At 40.1% G+C, this 21,833-nt stretch overlaps 1 non-coding gene and 1 pseudogene across 2 annotated transcripts; both read left to right on the plus strand.

The window, feature by feature from the left end:
- Window positions 1-1,053: 1,053 nt before the first annotated feature.
- LOC144340357 (large ribosomal subunit protein eL32 pseudogene) lies at window positions 1,054-21,833 on the plus strand (annotated as a pseudogene). Its single transcript, XR_013416401.1, has 5 exons — window positions 1,054-3,072; window positions 7,876-7,977; window positions 18,319-18,386; window positions 18,958-19,216; window positions 21,601-21,833. The product of XR_013416401.1 is annotated as a large ribosomal subunit protein eL32 pseudogene (transcript).
- LOC114677800 (U6 spliceosomal RNA) lies at window positions 8,287-8,393 on the plus strand. Its single transcript, XR_003729246.2, has one exon. It is a non-coding gene; the product is annotated as a U6 spliceosomal RNA (small nuclear RNA).

Consider the following 21,833-nt stretch of genomic DNA (forward strand, 5'->3'; position numbering starts at 1 on the left):
TTCGTGCACACACACAAAAAACTCAGCTTCATTTAGGAACATATAATACTGCTTATGTCCTTTGGTTTTTCTCCTGTCATATTTTCTTCCATTTCCATTTCTACATGTAGAGTTGAATCACACAACAGAACAAACATGTGTGACCGACCTTTGCATGTTTGAGGCTGCAAGGCTGGAATGGATAGAGCATTCTCCAAAATCTTGACAGTTTTTTACTGTTTTGTAGGTCCCATGCTATTTTCTTAGAAGAGCATAAGAAGTCATAAGGTTGAGTGCTGGGTGGGTCAGTCCATGGAGAAAGAACGCCATGCTGAGATAGAAACTTATTTTGGAGTCAGTGAGGTGTTATGGTAACTTGATTAAAGTTAAATGCATGTAAAAAAATAGGATTTCCAGCTCCCAGTCTGGCATGTAAGGAGCTTGAAAATTGTCACTGCATCCTAACAAGTAAAAGTTGACCAAGCTGAAAAATCAATAACTCCAGAGGCCCCAAAGCCTGCCCCTTCCCATCAAGCCTGCAGTTTTCCTCTGACTCTGTTCCTGCTTCCTGATCTTCCTCTTTCCTGCTCTGTCTCTGTCCTTTTCTTTCAGCCCAGGGGTCCGTGAACAAGGACAATAAGAGGAAATTTGTCTTTCTATGGCCAGTGATCAATACTCTGGTCACTCTCTTCTGTGTCCTCAGGGTGCCTGGTGACAATTCAGAGATCTCTCTGAGAAGGCCAATCACAACAATGTCTCAGAGTATTCCTAACCCTTAACTCAGAATGGATTTGGTGGTGGGGGCTCTGGAAAGTCCTGGGTAGTCAGTCCTCAGTCCTGGGAGCAGTAGAAGCTTCTGAAATCAAATGGTCTCTGAGCATGACTTGCTTGGACAGCTGTGAAACACGGAGCAAAACAATTAGGAGCATATTGAGGGGAATTCTTAGTGCACGCTCTAGAAGGATGGAAGTAACTGATGATGAGTGAAGCAGTGTCTCCAAGCCTGGGAAGACCAGTAGACAACTGCTTTGATATTCTTTCAGGTGTCCTACCGTCTAAAGGAAAAAAGAGAGAAGAGGCCCTGGTCCTACTCCCACCACCACTGGATGTAAATTTAAGGCTTGGTCATTCTTCTAGACTTTGAGGCATGGCTTCCTGAGATGTGGATTCCTCAGATGAACAGCATTTCATAAAACATGTCACATTGCTGACATAGGCCAAATTTTTATTTTACCAAGAAAGAATTACTTTCATCTTCTATGACTACTGTTTTTCCTAAAAGAAAAGGCATATTTAAATTGTGAACATTGCCTTGGATCATTAGTGGAAGAACCACATCTTGCCCCTCTCGCTTCCTCAATGCTGCCTATGGAGGTGGCAACCATCTCTTCCTCGGCATCATGGCCGCCCTCAGGCCCCTTGTGAAGACCAAGATCATCAAAAAGAGAAGCAAGAGGTTCATATGGCACCAGTCTGACTGATATGTCAAAATTAAGCATAACTGGTGGAAACCCGGAGGTACTGACAATAGGGTTCGTAGAAGGTTCAAGGGCCAGACCTTGATGCCCAACATTGGTTACGGGAGCAACAAAAAAACAAAGCACATGCTGCCCAGTGGCTTCCGGAAGTTCCTGGTGCACAACGTCAAGGAGCTGGAAGTGCTGCTGATGTGCAACAAATCTTTCTGTGCTGAGATTGCTCACAGTGTTTCCTCCAAGAACCGCAAAGCCATCGTGCAAAGAGCTGCCCAGATGGCCATCAGAGTCACCAACCCCAATGCCAAGCTGTGCAGCGAAGACAATGAGTAAACAGTTCATGTGCACGTTTTGTATTTAAATAAAGCTGTAAAAACTGGGGTGGCGGGGGGGAAGAACCACATCTTGAGCTGGAGGAAACCTGAGGCCCTGAGAACTTCATGGAGCATGGACCCCATTCATTCCTAAACAACACACCTCTGGATTTTTACTTGAAGCAGTTCTAAGCCCTGTTATTTGGAGTTTTTCTGTTCTTTATAGATGAACCTAACCCTAATACAACTCTCACTATTCAGAGTTTTGCCAAGTATACAATTTTAGTTTAACAGTGATTTTTCCTAAGCATTTTGGTGATATGATATCATCACCTTCTGGCTTGTGTTGTTTCAGTTGACAAGTCTGCTATTTAAATTTCTTCATAAATGATTGGCTGCTTCCTTTTTGGTTTGTATTCTACAATTTCTCCACAATATGCCACCATGAGGATTTTTGTTTTATGCTTATATTGCTTGGTTTATGATGATCTATATTTGTGGCTTAATGACTTTTCAAACCTCTGGAAAATTCTCAGCCACTACATCATCACATACTACCTCTGAAGTTCAGTTTATGTCCCAGATGTAGGAAGCTCAAATGATTGCAGCTCCCATTCGCACAGGAAGACAAAGCCAGGTAAACTGCAAAGCCATAGCTTTTCCTGACCCTATTAGAGAGCTGCAGTTGCAAGGCACCCAAATCATCTAGAATCCAAGGCCACTCCAAAGAGAGTTGGGATGTGAGCACCAGCTCACCTGTCTCACAGAAAAGTGGAAGAGATGTGGAATACCAAACGAGTGGGTAAGAACAATTCAGCTAAGGCTTTAACAAATTGTTAAAGGTCAGGTGCAGGCTAGCATGACTGTATAGTACTTCTGGGATCCTAGGACACAAAAGGAGTGATCACAGTCACTTTTAATCTCTTTCCTGGGGACCTCCACCAGGTGCTCATGAGAAAGACTGAAGGTGGAGTGAGCAACGAGAGATGGTCCCTCAGTGGTGAAAACATGGAGAAAGAGAGTGGAAAAATAGGCTCTTATCCTCTATTAAACAAAAGCATCAAACCACTAAGGTAGGGGAAACAAGCCCTGTCACTTCCAGAGAGGAGGTGAAGACCCACTGAAGCTAAGGAAGCGGCGAGGAGAAAACTTTCTTGTTGCTGGAATGCAAATGTGATGACTGGAGCGCCAGCAGTCATTTTGGAAGTCATGAACTGAGACGGTGGAACAAACAGAAGGAGCCAAAGTCCCTGATGGTGCGATGCCAGCCCTGAGGAGCCTATCACTGAACTTTTAAGTGAGAGGTAACAAACTACTCTTTTGCTTAAACCACTTTTACTGCAGTTTCCTGTTATACCAGCCCGCTAATTCTAACGGAATCAGAACAAGTCCTACTACCCATTTACAGAGGAATCTCACATCCTTGGGGCTTCCCCAGATCATAAACCCTGTATGTCCACCAAGATTCAGGTGGGCAGGAATGCAACCTTGGGTTTCTGTGGGAAGAGCTCCTTGCAAACTCCAACTGCTATTTAAAAAAGAAGAAAAAGGAAATTCTTTTAGGCTTAAATTATTTTGGTGTGGAAGGTATTCCAAGGGTAAAATTTTTGAATATTGAGATCTGAGCGTAAGGTGTCTAAAAACTACTGTCCCCTAGGCCTTACTTAAGAAATTATAGGCGCGAAATCAGAGATAAACCAGGTGAATTGCTCCCTCTGGTGGTGACTTTGGATTTATAAAAGGTTAGCGACTGAGCGTTTTGCTGGTTAGTTTTGTTTTAGGACCAAAAAAAAAAAAAATCTGAGTTCGGAAATTTTAAAACTAATTTTTTGTTTACTTTTGTCTTTAAAAAGTAACCTTGTGTAGGCCGGGCGTGGTGGCTCACACCTGTAATCCCAGCACTTTGGAATGCTGAGGCGGGTGGAACGCTTGAGGTCAGGAGTTCGAAGACCAGCCTGACCTCATGATGAAACCCCGTCTCTACTAAAAACACACAAAAAATTAGCCGGGTGTGATGGCGAGAGCCTGTAATCCCAGCTACTCACAGGAGGCTGAGGTACGAGAATCACTTGAGCCAAAAAGGCAGAGGTTGCCGGGAGCTGAGACCTTGCCACTGCACTCCAGCCTGGGCGACAGAGCGAGACTCTGTCTCAAAAAAGAAAAAAAAAAAAAAAAGCAACTTTGTGTTTCTTTCTTTCTTTCTTTCTTTCTTTCTTTCTTTCTTTCTTTCTTTCTTTCTTTCTTTCTTTTTATAATAGTGCACTTACTGTGGAATGAATGGCATTTCCGGCTACAAAACTTAAATGGCTAAGGGTTTATGATATAATTATTTCATAGTTTCGAATTACCACGATTAAACTGATTATTATATAAGTAGCTGATGTCTGTATAATTGGGTATGTTGGCCGGGCGCGATGGCTCACTCCTGTAATCCCAGCACTTTGGGAGGCTGAGGCGGGTGGATCACATGAGGTCAGGAGTTGGAGAACATCCTGGCCAACATGGTGAAACCACGTTTCTACTAAAGATACAAAAATTAGCTGGGCGTGGTGGTACATGGCTGTAATCTCAGCTACTTGGGAGGCTGAGGAAGGAGAATTGCTTGAACCCTGGAGGCGGAGGTTGCAATGAGCCAAGATTGTGTCCAGCCTGGGTGACAGAATGAGACTTGGTCTAAAAAAAAAAATAGAAATAAAAAATAAAATAAAATAAAATAAAATAAAATAAAATAGGGTCTTCTAATCCATATAAAATTGAAAATTGTGTGGACCTAGTGTAATCATTATGCATGGCCTGGTAAAGTTTTAAACGCATAATATTTCTATAAGTCTTAACATACTCAAATCAATTGTTGATAATAATCTAGTCGTACTTTACGATATTATTAGTAAACTTTTTGGACTTTGGGATAAGAAATACTTCTATCTAAATATTTTTGAGAAACTGTAGCTCATCAAAATGGATGTAGCTAAAAAAACAATACTAGAATATATTAGGGACTAAATCTAAGTTAAAGATCTAATATCTATCATACGTACATGCATATATAAAACACATATGTGATTTCAACCAATGGAATAAAGAAGGAAGAGAATTTTAGATAAAACTTCGAAAATTTGTTCTTGTCTGTACTCTCGCTTTCTTTTTTTTTTTTTTTTTTTTTTTTTTTTTTTTTTTTTTTTGAGACGGAGTCTCGCTCTGTCGCCCAGGCTGGAGTGCAGTGGCCGAATCTCAGCTCACTGCAAGCTCCGCCTCCCGGGTTTACGCCATTCTCCTGCCTCAGCCTCCCGAGTAGCTGGGACTACAGGCGCCCGCCACCTCGCCCGGCTAGTTTTTTTGTATTTTTAGTAGAGACGGGGTTTCACCATGTTAGCCAGGATGGTCTCGATCTCCTGACCTTGTGATCCGCCCGTCTCGGCCTCCCAAAGTGCTGGGATTACAGGCTTGAGCCACCGCGCCCGGCTTAAACGGAACTGTCGCTTTCATTTATCACATGAAATTCTCTCTAAAGTTATTAGATACCCTCCCTAATCTCTTCCTGAGGCTAGAACAGAAATTTATTTTTTCAGTGTACAGGTAGATTGTTAAGGTAATACTAACAGGGAGAATACTCTGGATAAATACAATGTAAAATAAATGCCAAGATATTTGGGCTAAGAATGAAAAAGAATATGCATAGTTCTCATACCATTCCTATGCGTTTCATACCTTTGAATTTATTCATACCTATGAAACAAATCTATTGTGGGCATTATCTTATCAAACATTTGAACAAGATTTAATTATTGTGCTTGTTAGACGGGGCTAGATTGTGCTGCAAGAATAACCTTCCCCCTCACTCCTCACCCTATCTCAATGGCTTAGGCCAACAAAAATTTACTTCTCACTTATACCTCAATTCTGATGCAAATGGGCCACTAAAGCTCTGCTCATCAAAGACACTTTGGGATCCCACTGATAGAAACTTCTAAAGCCACTGTAGAGAAAAAGGAAACACAGGGCATTCTGTGATGTTTCTTAAAGCCTTGATCTAAGTGATGTGTATTTCTGCTCAGAATTTCACTGACCAAAGCAAATCCTAAGGCCATACCTACCTGCAAAGGGTGCAAGGCAATGCAAAGAAATGGGCAGGAATGAGGAGTGACTGAAGATTTGTGAACAGCCCTAAAGTTATCATATTTTCATCAAAAGTATAATCAAAATATAGGATGGCAAGATAATATAAGACATACTGTTAAAAAAAATTTTTTTAAATGCTTTTAACAAACGAGAAAAAAGCTCATGAAAGGGGGAAATCTAATTATTTTCATATCAAGACACAATAGAAAATGACAGAGTAAAGTTAAAGTTGAATTGGATACAACTGAAAGTGCACTTGAAGATTGTATGTGCTATTTTTTGGTTTGGTTTTGTTTGGTCTTTGCCATTAACTTGAATACCAATTTGCAGTTGTGTCAAAGTTAATAACAAACAATTTTGAAAGTTCACTTATAAATTTCTGCTATATTCCACTTACATTACTAGAATTTCTATTGCTATGAATAGTGAATGCAAAATGAGTTTGTTCAGTGGAGATTCCTGCTTATTAACATGCATTGAGTCATCACTTCAGGTGGACCTGATGTGAAGTGGGAGACCTGAAGTGACATGAAAGGCTTACAGAGTACACTGCTCACTATTCCCCACTCAGTTCATAATCTGGACTTGCAAAGCCAACTTCGCTATCTTTCAGTGGCAAAATGCTACTAGGAAGTAAGGACTAGTCACACAAAGCAAGTAAGATTAGTTAGCTAATAGAGCATGAATGCTCCTGAATGAAAAATCACCAAACATGGGAAGAGTTCATATAACCAAAATGAAATTTTAAATTATTATAAGAAGTGAAGTGTTGGAGCCAGCTTGCACTGGCTCACAAAAATTGTTTGCAAGCCTCTCTTTCCAACTCCACATCCAGTGGTGCCATGTTGCTAGCTTGAAATCAACCACGTGAGAGTATTTACACCACAGAAATTGACAGTCACTACAAATCAGGGAACCTTTTAAAGAGCTGGTTATTAAACATTTACCTTAAACATTCGTTGAATAGGAATGACTCAAGAATAATGGTTATTGGCCACTTGTATATCTTCTTTGGGAAACCCATTTTCAAATGAGGTTATTTGTCTTTTTATTGTTGGTTGGTTAGAGTTCTTTTCATATTTTGGATACCAGACCTTTATCAGATATATGACTTGTAAATACTTTCTTTTATTCTTTGGGTTGTCCTTTTACTCTCATGATGGTAAAATTTTGCAGCATAAAAGTTTTTAATTTTGATTAAGTCCAATTTATCTTTTTCTTTCTTTGGTTACTTTAGGTGTCATATCTAAGAAACTGTTGCTTAATCCAAGGTTACAAAGATTTATTCCTGTATTTTTTTGTCCTAGAGTTTTATAGTTTTAGCTTTTACATTAGATCTTTGATCTATTTTGAGTTAATTTTATATATGGTGTGAGGTAGGTGTCTAAGTTTAGTCACATGTTCACATGTCGTTGTCCTAAACCAACTGTTGAAAGACTATCCTCTCCCCATTGAATTATTGTGGCACCCCTATCAAAAATTAGTCGACTATAAATGTATAGGCTTATTTCTGGACCATAAATTCTATTCCATTGATTTATATTTTTATATTTATGCCAGTGCATGTTGTCAGTCTCTACAGAAAGTGAATTTTGATAGGAATTGCATTTAATCTGTAGATCAAGTTGGGGAATACTGTCATTTAAGCAATATTAAGTCTTACAATCCATGAACAAGGAGTGTTTTTCAATTTATTCAGTTATTTAAAAAATTTCTTTCACCAATCTTTTTAAAAATTTATAAAGGTAAATAATTTATTTGGCTTATAGTTCTGGGGATGAAAAGTCCAAGACAAAGGGGGCACATCAGATCATGGCTTTCTTTTGGAATCATCCCATGGCAGAAGGAGGAAGGGTTGGAAGGAACCAATCTATCCAGAGGAAGAGATAACCAAATCCATCTGTATTAGTTCATTGTCACATTGCTATAAAGATTGGAGACTGGGTAATTTATGGAGAAAAGAGATTTAATTGGCTCTGGTTCTGCAGGCTGAACAGGAGGCATGTCTGGGGAGGCCTCTGGAAACTTACAATCGTGGCAGAAGGGTGAAGGAGAAACGAGCACGTCTTCGCACGGCAGCAGGAGACAGAGTGAGTGAGACGGGAAGTGCCACACACACTTTTAAACCATCATATTTCATGAGAACTCACTCACCAACATGAGAACAGCCAAGGGGAAATCCTCTGCCATGATCCAACCATCTTCCACCAGGTCCCTCCCCCAACATTGGGAATTACAATTCAACATGAGATTTGAGTGGGGACACAGAGCCAAATCATATCACCATCCTTTTGTCAGGAACCCATTCCTGCAATAACTAATCCAGTTCCCCAATACCAGCATTAATCCATTCATAAGGGAAGATCCCCATGACCTAATAACCTCACCTTAATAGTCTTATGCTCACTTTGGCAGCACGTATACTAAAATTGGAATGATACAGAGAAGAATAGCATTGCCCCTTTGCAAGGATGACATGCAAATTCATGAAGCATTATATATATAATATATATGTTTTTAAACTGTAAGGATTTAATTTTATTTCCTTAAAAAGTAACTTTTATTTAGGTTCAGAAATACATGTGCAGGTTTGTTATATAGGTAAATTGCATGCCACAGGAATTTGGCATACAGATTATTTCATCACCCTGGTAATAAGCACAGTACCCAGGTATCTGTTATTCCCTTCTTTGTGTCCATATGTACTCAATGTTTAGTTCTCACTTATTAGTAAGAACATGAGGTATTTGGTTTTCTGTTTTTCCATTAGTTCATTTAGCATGATGGGCTCCAGCTCCATCCATGTTGCTACAAAGGACGTCATCTTGTTCTTTTTATGGCTGCATAGTATTCCATGATGTGTATACACGACATTTTCTTTATCTAGTCTATCATTGATGGACATTTGCATTGATTCCATGTCTTTGCTATTGTGAATAGTGCTTCAGTGAACATATGTGTGCATGCATCTTTAGGGTAGAGCGATTTATATTTTTAGGGGCTTATACTGAATAATGGGATCGCTGAGTTGAATGGTAGTTCTATTTTAAGTTCTTTGAGAAATCACCAAACCATTTTCCACAGCGGTTGAACTAACTTACATTCCCACCAGCAGTTTATAAGCATTCTCTTTTCTCTGCAACCTCTCCAGCATCTTTTATTTTTTGAGTTTTTAATAATAGCCATTCTGACTAGTGTGAGATGGTGTCTCACTGTGGTTTTGATTTGCATTGCTCTAATGATTAGTGATGTTGAGTATTTTTTCATATGCTTGTTGGTTATGTGTATGTCTTCTTTTGAAAATTGATTGTTCATATCCTTTGCCCACTTTTTTGTGGGGCTGTTTGTTTTTTGCTTGTAAATTTGTTTAAGTTCCTTATAGATTCTGGATATTAAATCTTTGTCAGACACATGGCTTGCACATATTTTCTCACATTCTGTAGGTTGTCTATTTATTCTGTTGATAGTTTCTTTTGCTGGGCAGAAGCTCTTTAGTTTAATGAGGTCCCATTTGTCAATTTTTGTTTTTGTTGCAATTGCTTGTGGCATTTTTGCCATGAAAATGCTGGATCTTTGCTGGGTCCTATATTGAGAATGTTATTTCCAAGTTTATCTTCAGGGTTTTTGTAATTTTAGGTTTTATACTTAAGTCTTTAATCCATCTTGAGTTGATTTTTTGGTATATGGTGTAAGGGAGGCAGCTCAGTTTCAGTCTTCTGCATATGGCTAGCCAATTACCTCAGCATCACTTATTGAATAAATAAGTGGTACAATAAATGATGCTAGGGTAATTGGCTAGCCAAATGGATTTTTCCCATTGCTTGTTTTTATCGACTTTGTCAAGGATCAGTTGGTTGTAGGTATGTGGCTTTATTTCTGGGCTCTGTATTTTCCATTTGTCTATGTGTCTGTTTTTGTACCAGCACCATGCTGTTTTGGTTACTGTAGCCTTGTGGTATAGTTCAAAGTTGGGTAATGTGATGCCTCCAACTTTAATCTTTTTGCTTAAGATTGTCTTGGCTATTCAAGCTTTTTGGTTCTATGTGGATTTTAAAATGGTTTTTTCTAATTCTGTGAGAAATGTTATTGGTAGTTTGGTGGGGATAACATTGAATCTGTAAGTTGCTTTGGGTAGTGTGGCCATTTTGACAATATTGACTCTTCCTATTCACAAACATGGAATGTTTCTCCATTTGTTTGTGTTGTCTCTGATTTATTTGAGCAGCATTTTGTAATTCTTTTGTGGAGATCTTTCACTTCCCTGGATAGCTGTATTCCTAGGTATTTCGTTCCTTTTGTGGCTATTGTCAATGGGATTGTGTCCTTGATTTGGCGCTTAGCTTGGAAATTGTTGGTGCATAGAAATGATACTGATTTTTGCACATTGATTTTGTGTCCTGAAACTTTGTTAAAGTTGTTTATCAGATCAAAGTGCTTTGGGGCAGAGACAATAGGTTTTTCTAGGCATAGAATCATATAATCTGTGAAGAGAAATAGTTTGACTTCCTTTATTCCTGTTTGGATGACTTTTATTTCTTTCTTTTGCCTGATTATTTTGGTTAGGACTTCCAGTACTATGTTAAATAGAAGTGGTGAGAGAGGGCATCCGTATCTCTTTCTGGTTCTCCAGGGGAATGCTTCAAGCTTTTGCCCATTCAGTATGATGTTAGCTGTGAGTTTGTCATAGATGGTCCTTATTATTTTGAGGTATTCCTTCAATGCTGAGTTTGTTGAGTGTTTTTACCATAAAGCAATGCTGAATTTTATCAAAATTCTGCATCTATTGAGAGGATCATGTGTTTTTTTTTTTAGTTCTATGTATGTGATGAATCACATTTATTGACTTGCATATATTGAATCAACATTACATCCCAGGGTTGAAGCCTACTTGTTCATGGTAGATTAGCTTTTGGATGTGCTGCTGGATTTGGTTTACTAGTATGTTGTTCAGGATTTTTGAATCTATGTTTGTCAAGGATGTTGGCCTGAAGCTTTCTTTTTTTGTTGTGTCTTTGCCAGCTTTTGGTATCAGGATGATGCTGGCCTCATAGTATGAGTTAGGGAGGAGTCCCTACTCAACTTTTTGAAATAGTTTCAATAGGAATGGTACCAACTCTTCTTTATATTAATACACCTCTTAGAATTTGTCTGTGAATCCATCTGGTCCTGGGCTTTTTCTGGTTGGTAGGCCTTTTGTTACTGATTCAATTTAGGAATATATTATTCTGTTCAAGAATTCAATTTCTTCCCAGTTCAGTGTTGGGAGGTTGTATGTTTCCAGGAATGTATTCATTTCTTCTACGTTTTCTAGCTTGTGTGCATAATGGTGTTTGTAGTAGTCCCTGAGGGTTTTTTGTATTTCTGTGGGGTTGGTGGTAATGTCCCCTTTTTCATTTCTGGTTGTGTTTTTTGGATCTTCTCTTTTTTCTTTATTAATCTAGCTAATAATGTTATGTGTGTGTGTGTGTATATATATATATGTGTATATATATATATATATATATATATATATATATATATATAAAATTTATTCTTTCAAATAGCCAACTTCTGGAATCATTGGTCTTTTTGTATCTTTTTTGTGACTGACTTTCCTTCAGTTCAGCTCTGATTTTGGTTACTTCCTGTCTTCTGCTAGCTTTGGGGTTGGTTTACTGGTGTTTCTCTATTTCCTCTAAGTGTGATGTTAGGTTGTTAATTTGAGATCCTTCTAACTTTTTGATGTGGGTGTTTAGTACTATTAGCTTCCCTCTTAATACTGCTTTAGCTATGTCTCAGAGATTCTGGTATGTTGTATCATTGTTCTCATTGATTCAAAGAACTTCTTGATTTCTACCTTAATTTTGTTGTTTATCCAAAAGTCATTCGGGGAAAGGTTATTTAATTTCCATACAATTGTATGGTTTTGAGCAATTTTCTTACTATTGATTTCTATTTTTATTGTGCTGTGGTCCAAGAGTGTGGTTGGTGTGATTTTGGTTTCTTTGAATTTGTTGAGGATTGTTTTTTGGTTGATTGTGTAGTTGACTTCAAATTATGTGCCATGTGCAGATAGGAAGAATGTACACGCTGTTGTTTTGGGGTGGAGAATTCTATCAATATCTATTAGATTCATTTGGTCAAGTGTCAAGTTCAGTCTTTTTGTAGGTCTCCAAGAATTTGCTTTATGAATCTGAGTGCTCCTGTGTTGGATGCACATATATTTAGGATAGTTAGATCTTCTTGCTGAATTAAACTTTTTACCACTATGTAATGTTCTTTGTCTTTTTTTATTTTTGTTGGCTTAAATTCCATTTTGTCGGAAATTAGATAGCAACTCCTGCTTTTTTCTGTTTGCTTGGTACATTTTCTCCATCTTTTAACTTTGAGCTGATAGGTCTCATTGCATGTGAGATGAGTCTCTTGAAGATAGCATACAACTGAGTGTTGCTTCTTTATCCAACTTGCTACTCTGTGACTTTTAATTGGGATTTTAGCCCTTTTACATTCAAAGTTAGTATTGATATGTGTGAATTTGATCTTATTATCCATTGTTAGCTGGTTATTATGCAGATTTGTTTGTGTGGTTGCTCAATAGTGTCAATGGTCTATGTACTTAAGTGTGTTTTTGTAGTGGCCAATGTATTAGGTCATTCTTGCATTGCTATAAAGAAATACCCGAGACTGGATAATGTATAAAGAAAAGAGGTTTAATTGGGTAATGGTTCTACAAGCTATACAGGAAGCATGGTGCTGACATCTGCTTCTGGGGAGGCCTCAGGAAGCTTACAATCATGGCAGAAGGTGAAGGGAGTACAGGGATGGCACATGGTGAAGGCAGAAGCAAGAGAGAATGGTGGGGCCACACACTTTCAAACCACCAGATCTTATGTGAACTCAGAGTGAGAGCTCACTTGTCACCAAGTCATGGCCCAAGCCATTCATGTGGGATCCACCCCCTTGATCCAAACACTCCCCTCCAGGCCCTACCACCAAGATTGGAGATTACATTTCAACATGACATTTGGGTGGGGACAAATATTCAGATTATATCAGCTGGTAATGGTCTTTCTTTAACATATTTAGTACTCCCTTTAGGACCTCTTGTAAGACAAGTCTGGTAATAATGACTTGCCTTAGCACTTGCTTGTCTGACAAGGATCTTATTTCTCCTCACTTATGAAGCTTATTTGGGCTGGATGTGAAACTCTTGGTTGGAATCTCTTTTCTTTAAGAATGCTAAATGTATGCAACATAATTCACAATTGCAAATATATGGAATCATCCTCATTACCAACTAACTGGTAAGTGGATAAAAATATATGGTTATCTATCTATCTATCTATCTATCTATCTATCTATCTATCTATGTATCTATCTATCCATCCATCCATCCACACACCATGGAATACTATGCATTCATGAAAAAGAGTGATGTAATGTCTTTTGCAGTAACTTTGAAGGAATTAGAGTCCATTATCCTAAGTGAAGTAACAACTCTGGAACAGAAAACCAAATACAGAATATTCTCATTTGTAAGTGGGAGCTAAGCTGTGGATACACAAAGGCATACAGAATGGTATATAAAACATTGTGGACTCAGAATGGAGAAGGGTGGGAAAGGGGTTCAGGATGAACAATTACCTGTTGGTATAATACACACTATTTAGGTGATGAATACACTAAAAGTCCAGGTTTCACTGCTATACAATTCATCCACCATATAATTCGTTCATTCATCATGTAGCCAAAAACCACTTGTACCTCTTAAGCTATTGAGATTAAAAACAAAAGACAAAACAAAACAAAACAAAACAAAAAAGAATGCTAAATATAGGCCCGCGATCTCTTCTGGCTTGTAGGATTTCTGCTGAAAGTTTGCTGCTAGCTGGTTCTCTTTGTAGGTGACCCGCCCCTTCTCTATAGCTGCCTTTAACACTTTTTTCTTTCATTTCAACCTTAGAGAATCTGAAGACTATGTTTCTTAGGGATGGCCATTGTATCTAGTATCTTGCAGGGGTCTCTGAATTTCCTGAATGTGGTGCTGTCTAGTGAGGTTGGGGAAATTTTCATGGATGATAGCTTGAAATATGTTTTCCAAGTTGCTTATTTTCTCTCCTTCTCTTTCAGGGATTCTAGTGAGTCATAGATTTGGTCTCTTTACGTAATCTCATATTTCTTAGAGGTTTTGTTCATTCTTCTTTATTTTTTTTCCTTATTTTTGTCTGAGTTATTTTGGATAACCAGTCTTTGAGCTCTGAGATTCTTTCTTCAGCTTCATCAATTCTGCTGTTAATACTTCTGATTGTATTATAAAATTCCTGAAGTGAGTTTTTCAGCTCTATCAAATCAGTGTGGTTCTTTCTGAAAATGGCCATTTTGTCTTTCAGCTCTTTTATTGTTTTATTGTATTCCTTAGAATCCTTGGATTGGGTTTTGGCTTTCTCCTGAATTTCAATGATCTTTGTTCCTATACATATTCTAAATTCGGTTTTTGTGATTCAGTCATTTCAGCCTGGTTAAGAACCATTGCTGGGGAACTAGTGTGGTCATTTGGAGGTAAAAAGACCTCTGACTTTTTGAGAGGCCAGAGTTCCTGTGCTGATTCCTTCTCATATGTGTGGGCTGATGTTTCTTCAATCTTTGAAGCTGCTGTCCTTTGGACAGGTTTGTTTGCTTTTATCTTCATTGATGCCCTTGGGGGTTTGATTGTGGTATAAGGTGGGTCCAGTTGACTGGCTTTGTTTCTGGAAGATGTTAGGGGGCCAAGGCTCAACTCAGCACTCCTAAGCTGCAGGGTCTAGCTCCGGGGGGCTGGAATGAGGCCCCCAGCTTTATTCTCTGGCCCCTTGAGGTTAGGAACCAGCTATGCTAGAGGGACAGAGGTATTCTTGGGCCACTGGTCACGACACTCTGATGGGTGGTACCAGTCAAAGCACTTTGTCAGGGTGATGGCAGTAGGATCTGTGTGTGTTTGCATGTGTCAGCAGCAGCAGCAGCAGCACAGCAGGGTGCATGCTTGTTGGCTGGGGTAGGGTCCTGGCGGCTGTGAGACTGTGGGCCACTGTGTGTGTGTTTGTGCTAGTGGTGGTGGCAGTGTGGGGTGGGAGGTGGGGCCTCTGTGCCTGTGTTCACACTGGCAATGGCAGCGTGGCTGGGGCAGGGGTATGCTCATGCCTGCAGTAGTGGCACTGTGAGGTTCACATGCACCAGTGGAGGAGGGGAGGTGAGATCCGCCCCCACACATGTGTACTGGGAAAGTGGTGGGGGTTGGCTGTGAGCAAATGTGTGCTGGTAAAGTGGCATGGGGAAGGCTGCCACAGAGGGAGGGTGTGGTGGGCTGGTGTTCATCAGCAGGGGCCACTCTGCTGAGTGCTCTGATGATCAGGTCTGCTGGTGAAGGAACTATGACGCAGGCCCCCAGGAGGCACGCCAGTTGGGTATCCAAGGCTGCACTGAAAGCAGGCATGGGCAGGCTGGGGCCCCAGGAGAGGCCAGCAGACAGGAGGGCACTCGGATCAGACTGGCCTGTCTCACTGGCAAGACCACCCTGCTCTGTTGAAATCAGACAGTTTCCCCAAGGCTAAAATCTCCTAGGAGATCATGGTAAGCTTTGTGGTATGGGCATCCCCAGCTGTGCTCCACCACAGACATTCCCACACCAAACCCTCTGGGTTCTACACAGACTGGAGTCCTGCCCTTACTACCTCTCTAAGCAGCTCCCTCTGCCAGCTCAAGTGTCTGTGGGGTTGTGGGGTCTCCTGCTGTCAGGATTCTAGAGGTCTGTGGCAAGACTGGGTCATGCCTTGCCTGCTCAACTCACCTGTTCCTCAGAGTTGTTGGGGGCCAGGAATGAGTCCCAAGGTATGATGGCCCATGCAAGGTTTCCAGCTTTCTCCCAGCTTCTGTGTCCTCCCTCCATCCACTCTCAGTGCCTTCCCTCAGTACACCAGTCTTCTCTATGTCACCGTCCTTAAGTGGCAGATGTTCCTCCTAGCTGCATCTAGTTAGCCATCTTACTGAGCTCCTGCAGGTCACAGGATGGTAGAGGCTGCAGCAGAGTTACCTAGGGCCTCCTGGAGCAGAAACATAAAGCAGTGGAGATGGGACCCAAGCTGGGTGAGTGGGTACAAAAAGACAAAGACTCTGCCAGATAACAATGTTTTGTTGTTTTTAGTGTGCAAATCTTGCATTCTTTTGTTCAATTTGTTCTTAAATATTCATTCCTTTGGATGCCATTATAAAGGAAATTGCTTTCTTAATTTCATTTCATTTTCAGATTGTTTATTGCTAGTAAGTAGAAATACAACTGATTTTTACACATTGATCTTATATCCTGTAACTTTGCTGAACTTGTTAATTAGCTCTAATAGTTTTCTTAAAAACTTCCCTAGAATTTCCTATGTACAAGATTATGTCACCTGTGAATAGAGATAGTTTTACTTCTTTGTTTCTAACCTGGCTGCCTTTTATTTTCTTGCCTAATTGCCTTGACTAGAACCTCCAGTACAATGTTGAATAGAGTTGCCGGAGAAGACGTTCTTATCTTATTCCTGACCTTAGAGAGAAAGCTTGCAGTCTCTCATCATTAAATATGTTAGTTGTAGGTTTTTTTTTTCTAAATAGATGCCCTTTATTGCATAGAGGAAATTCCCTTCTTATCCTAGTTTATTGAGTATTTTATCATAAAAGAGAGTTGAATTTTGTCAAATGCTTTTTCTGCATCTGTTGAAATGACTGTGACATTTTCCTCCTTTACGAGGTAATATGGAGTATTACACTGAAATATTTTCATATGTTGAACCAATGCCAAGTAGGACAAATCCTAATTGGTCATGGTGTATAATCCTTTTTATATATTGTTGTATTCAGTTTGTTAGTGTTTTGCTGAGGATTTTTGTGTCTATTTTCATAAGGGATTTGGTCTGTAGTTTTTTTCTTGTGATGTCTTTGGTTTTGTTATCAGGATAATGATGTTGTTCACATTTAATTGTTATGTATGCCTTCAGCGTAGGTGAAAGGCTGGTGCAGTTGTCAGAGGCGTGTGAACCAGAGCAACTCCATCTTGAATAGGAGCTGGGTAAAATAAGGCTGAGACCTACTGGGCTGCATTCTCAGATGGTTAAGGCATTCTAAGTCACAGGATGAGATAGGAGGTCAGCACAAGACACAGGTCATAAAGATCTTGCTGATAAAACAGGTTATAGTAATGAAGCCAGCTAAACCCCACCAAAACCAAAATGGCAACAAGAGTGACCTCTGGTTGTCCTCACTGCTACACTCCCACCAGCACCATGATAGTTTACAGTCATAGCAACGTCAGGAGTTACCCTATATGGTCTAAAAAGGGGAGGCATGAATAATCCACCCCTTGTTTAGCATATAATCAAGAAATAACCATAAAAACAGCTAAACCAGCAGCCCTTGGGGCTGCTCTGTCTATGGAGTAGACATTCTTTTATTCCTTTACTTTCTTAATAAACTTGCTTTCACTTTACTATATAGACTTCCCCTGAATTCTTTCATGCACAAGACCCAAGAACCCTCTCTTGGGGTCTGGATCCAGACCCATTTCCTGTAGTATCTTTCTGGCAACCACAGAAGGGACTATAGCACAGAAATCCCCGACCCAAAGGCTAACTTTGGGTAAGTGGTGGGGTCCTGTAACATCTTTCTGCTGACCATGGAAGTGACTATAGTGCAGAAACCCCCAATCCAATGGCTACCTTTGGGTAAGTGGTGGGCCACAGACCTCCCTGGCCTGCCTAGAGGATTTCTCAGTCAATACTTGTTAACACTCCAGCTCTCCTGGGCCAAAGGCTCTGTCATTCTTTTCTCTTCCCAAACATCTGAGCAGATCCACTCCAGCTTTCTGGTGTTGCAGGCAAGGCATCTTGGTTAGTACGCAGACTCAGATCCCATTTCCATCCTTCTCCCAGGAAGATTCTTAGGTCCTCTTCAATCCAGCAGTCACTGGAAAACTCTTTTCCCAGAGGTGTGATCAACAGGATGCTGAGGAACCATGGTTGCCTTTCCTGTTAATCACAGCCACCTTCCTGTTCTCTTCTGACTGAATCTGGCTTTCCCTGGAGGCTGCCATGGTGGGAAGATGATGTTAGAGGGGCCTGCTGTGCTCAGTCTGTCTCTGGGTCAGGGTCAGGGCCCCTCTGCCTCTGGCTGCCTTAATCTTCCCTCTGCTAAGACCAGAGTGATTTCAGGCAAGGAAAGCAACTGGGACCCTGAAAACCATCCCTCCGTAGTCCGCCTCCCCATCTGTGCCCGAGTCCCTTTGCTTCCACGTGGATGCCATTGTGATTGCTGCTTGTATATTATTAAAATGTTTTTATATTAAAAATGTTTGGTTGGTCTGAAAATTAAAAGGACTTCATTTTGGAAAAAAAATTTAAAAACATCTGAGGATGTTTCTGTAACATCTTTCTGGTGAACCACAGAAGGCATGGTACTGAGGAGACCCCTGATGCAAAGGAAATAGACTGCAGCACTGATTGGCGGACTTTGGGTAAGTGGGGTGCATATACCTGGGTAAAGAATGGGATTGGGTTAGAGGCTCAATTTAAAGGAGTTAGAGTCTCTCCTAAGGCATAGTGGGTTGGAGCCCCCTCTTAATAAAAGACAAGAACGCTTGACCAGCTGGGTTAGAGACCCGACTTACGAGGGTTAGAGTCCCTTCTAAGATTTAGGGGGTTAGAGGTCCCTGTCGGTAAAGTCCCTCTTGGTAAGGTCCTTTGTGGCTAAGAACGAATTTAGCACTATGGGATATTAACTGCTATTCTCTTTGAAATAATCTGCTTTGCACTCTTTGCTGGAAGAGTAATACAAAAGGGGTAACACAAAAATCTGGATCAATATTTAAATTCTGAGCACATATTGGAATTGGCTAACAACCCTATATCAGCTTGGTTTTAACAGTTGCCCAGTTCATGGAAAGCCTTCTAATTTAGTTTACTTGGGATAATTTTAGTTATTTTGCTTTACTGTTGTGGAATATATTGCTGTTTTACTCTTTGTGTAGGAATGCAGGATAAGCTTACTGAATGTTTTCTTAAACTGAACATTTACTAATCTTCCAGATATCAACTTTTGTCAGAACTCAAGAGTAATGAATGGCCCTCAGCATACTGATGCTTTCTGACTGAGCTCCTCCCTGCACTGAATACAAGAGACCCTAATAGTTAGGCAGGAATATCGTCACCCCTATTCAGCCTGAAGAAGTTACAGAAAACGGATCTTCATCCCTTTGAAACCCTTAGGATTAAGGGTTCTCTTATAAAAGGGAGGGGCGAAATGTCAGAGGCGTGTGAACCATAGCAGCTGCATCTTGAATAGGAGGTGGGTAAAATGAGGCTGGGACCTACTGGGCTGCATTCCCAGATGGTTAAGGCATTCTAAGTCACAGGATGAGATAGGAGGTCAGCACAAGATACAGGTCATAAAGACCTTGCTCATAAAACAGGCTGCAGTAAAGAAGCTGGCCCAAACCCACCAAAACTGAGATGGTAACAAGAGTGACCCCTGGTCATCCTCCCACCAGCACCATGACAGTTTTGAAATGCTATGGCAAAGTCAGGAAATTACTCCATGTGGTCTAAAAGGAGGAGGCATGAATAATCCACCCCTTGTTCGGTATATAATCAAGAAGTAACCATAAAAGTGGCCAAGCAGCAGCCCTTGGGGCTGCTCTGTCTATGGAGTAGCCATTCTTTATTCCTTTACTTTTTTAGTAAACTTACTTTCACTTTACTGTGTGGACCTGCCCTGGATTCTTTCTTGTGTGAGATCCAACCCCTTTCCTGTAACACAGTCACTGTTAGCACGGCTTGTCAAAGATTCCTGTCCCACAGTTGAGGTGCCCCTGTTTATTGACTATGTGAGTGAGCTGGTTATTCAGTCATTGTCTCTCTGATGAACACTTCTTTACCTTGGTTTGAGTGGAGATTCTGAAACTCACTTTGTCTTTGCTGGCTGGTTCCCTGTTGGACTCTCAATAGGGGCACTAGAGGGAGACTGGGAGGCTGGAGGAGGAAGACAGGACACGCTCACTGATTCCTGTTTCATCCCCTTCCGTTGTGAGTAGCCTCAGTGATGCTTTTCACGGGCAACAGTGACTGGTTCCAGTTTGCAGTTTTCCCCACTCTCAGAAGTAGTCTCATTGGGCGTCCTCAGAGATATCAGCACCAGGGTCACACTATCCTCAGAGATCTGTGTTCCAGTTCCATGTGGGCCCCTCCTCTGAGCCAGAAAAGAAAATATTGTATATGCAATCTCACTGTTAAAAAATGTTACACATATATTCTAGCTAGGTTAGATTAACCAATCTTTATTAAGGAAGAAACTGCTAATTTACCCCATAGTGAAGATTGAGACCTACTGACTTGGGGCAGTGACTTATTAAAGACAAAACAAAACAGAATAATATTGGTATTATTTCATTAATTGTATCAATTTTGAAACTGTATTAATTTCATAATAGCTCTGAAGATAGAGTTTGACAAATACAAAAAGGTTCATGGTACCCAAAGACTAAATCTTCCTGGTGGTAGAGGCCACCCTATGAGCAAGCATGGAAATGGGACATGTGACCTAGCCTTAGTAAAATTAACAGGAACCATAGGTCACAAATCACAATGCTCTATGACAAGCCTTAAGAAATAATATCTTGTTGGGAGCAGTAGCTTGAGAATTTAAAGAGACCCTAGTAGTTAGGCAGGAATATCGTCATGCCTATTCAGCCTGAAAAAGTTACTGGTTGGGTCATTAAACTCCTCAGAAAAATAAAGTGGTAAGGATTAGAGAATGCTGCCATGCACTGCACGAGGATGTTTTGGTCCGTAACAGACCGCATATACGGTGGTGGTCCCGTAAGATTATAATGTCATAATACCGTATTGCTACTATGCCTCTTCTATGTTTAGATACACAAATACTTGCCATTGTGTTACAATTGCCTACAGTATTGAGGACTGTAACATACTGTGCAGGCTTGCAGCCTAGGAACATGCTTTACTTTAATTTATGTTCAAGTATCATTCTCCCTTAGATTTTGTGAGGTTGAAAGGTAATTGTTTAAACTGGATGTGAATGGAGAGGGGGCCTCTGGAGAGCAAAGTGCCCTCTGTTCCCCTTCCTAATGTTAATAGTCTATACCATACAGCCTAGGTGTACAGTAGGCTGTGCCATCTAGGTTTGTGTAAGTGCACTCTATGATGTTCCCACAACACAAAATCACCTAACCACACATTTCTCAGAATGTATCTGTCATTAAGTGACACATGACTATTTACACTGTTGACCTCAAGTACAGAAATAGATCAGACAAGTGGAGAAAGACTTCATTCTACTTCATTCTAATTTAAATGCAGGTGCTGTCTGTAGTTAGGAAAATGTGAAGGAGCAATCAGCCTCCGGTGATATTCAAGTCTAATTAGAAATTCTTCTTGGACTGTTTAGTTCAAAGCTCCCTCTTAATCTTCCAGGAACTTAATCCTCCACACAAAGTATATGAAGACACAAAAATGTACAAAGTATGTATTTCTACATTATGTAGAAAGTATGTATAGCTATTATTTAAGTGTGGAATATTAATTTTGTTGTAAGAAGAGGGATTTATTCACTGAAATGAACTGTATGAATCTGACTCATCGCCACAGAAGTCACACAGGCTCTTCTCTGAGTCAGAAAATGTTAAGACCTTTCTGTCTATTTTTCCTTTTTAGGGACTGCTTGACTACAGCAAAAGGAGGGGCCAGCAGATTTCAGTTCAAGCATGTTTGAAGTCTGTTTTCCGACATTATCTGTGAAACAAAAAATAAACATAGTAAAATCTCCACTACAAATGATCTCTATAAAGTGTAATAACATGATTTAAGTTTATTTCTTATTTTCTGTATTTTATAAATTGCTACATTGAACAGTTTTAATTAAAAAAATTAAAGTTAACCTTGAAAAT

The sequence above is a fragment of the Macaca mulatta genome, chromosome 4 (genome assembly GCF_049350105.2).
Source record: "Macaca mulatta isolate MMU2019108-1 chromosome 4, T2T-MMU8v2.0, whole genome shotgun sequence".
Classification (NCBI taxonomy): domain Eukaryota; kingdom Metazoa; phylum Chordata; class Mammalia; order Primates; family Cercopithecidae; genus Macaca; species Macaca mulatta.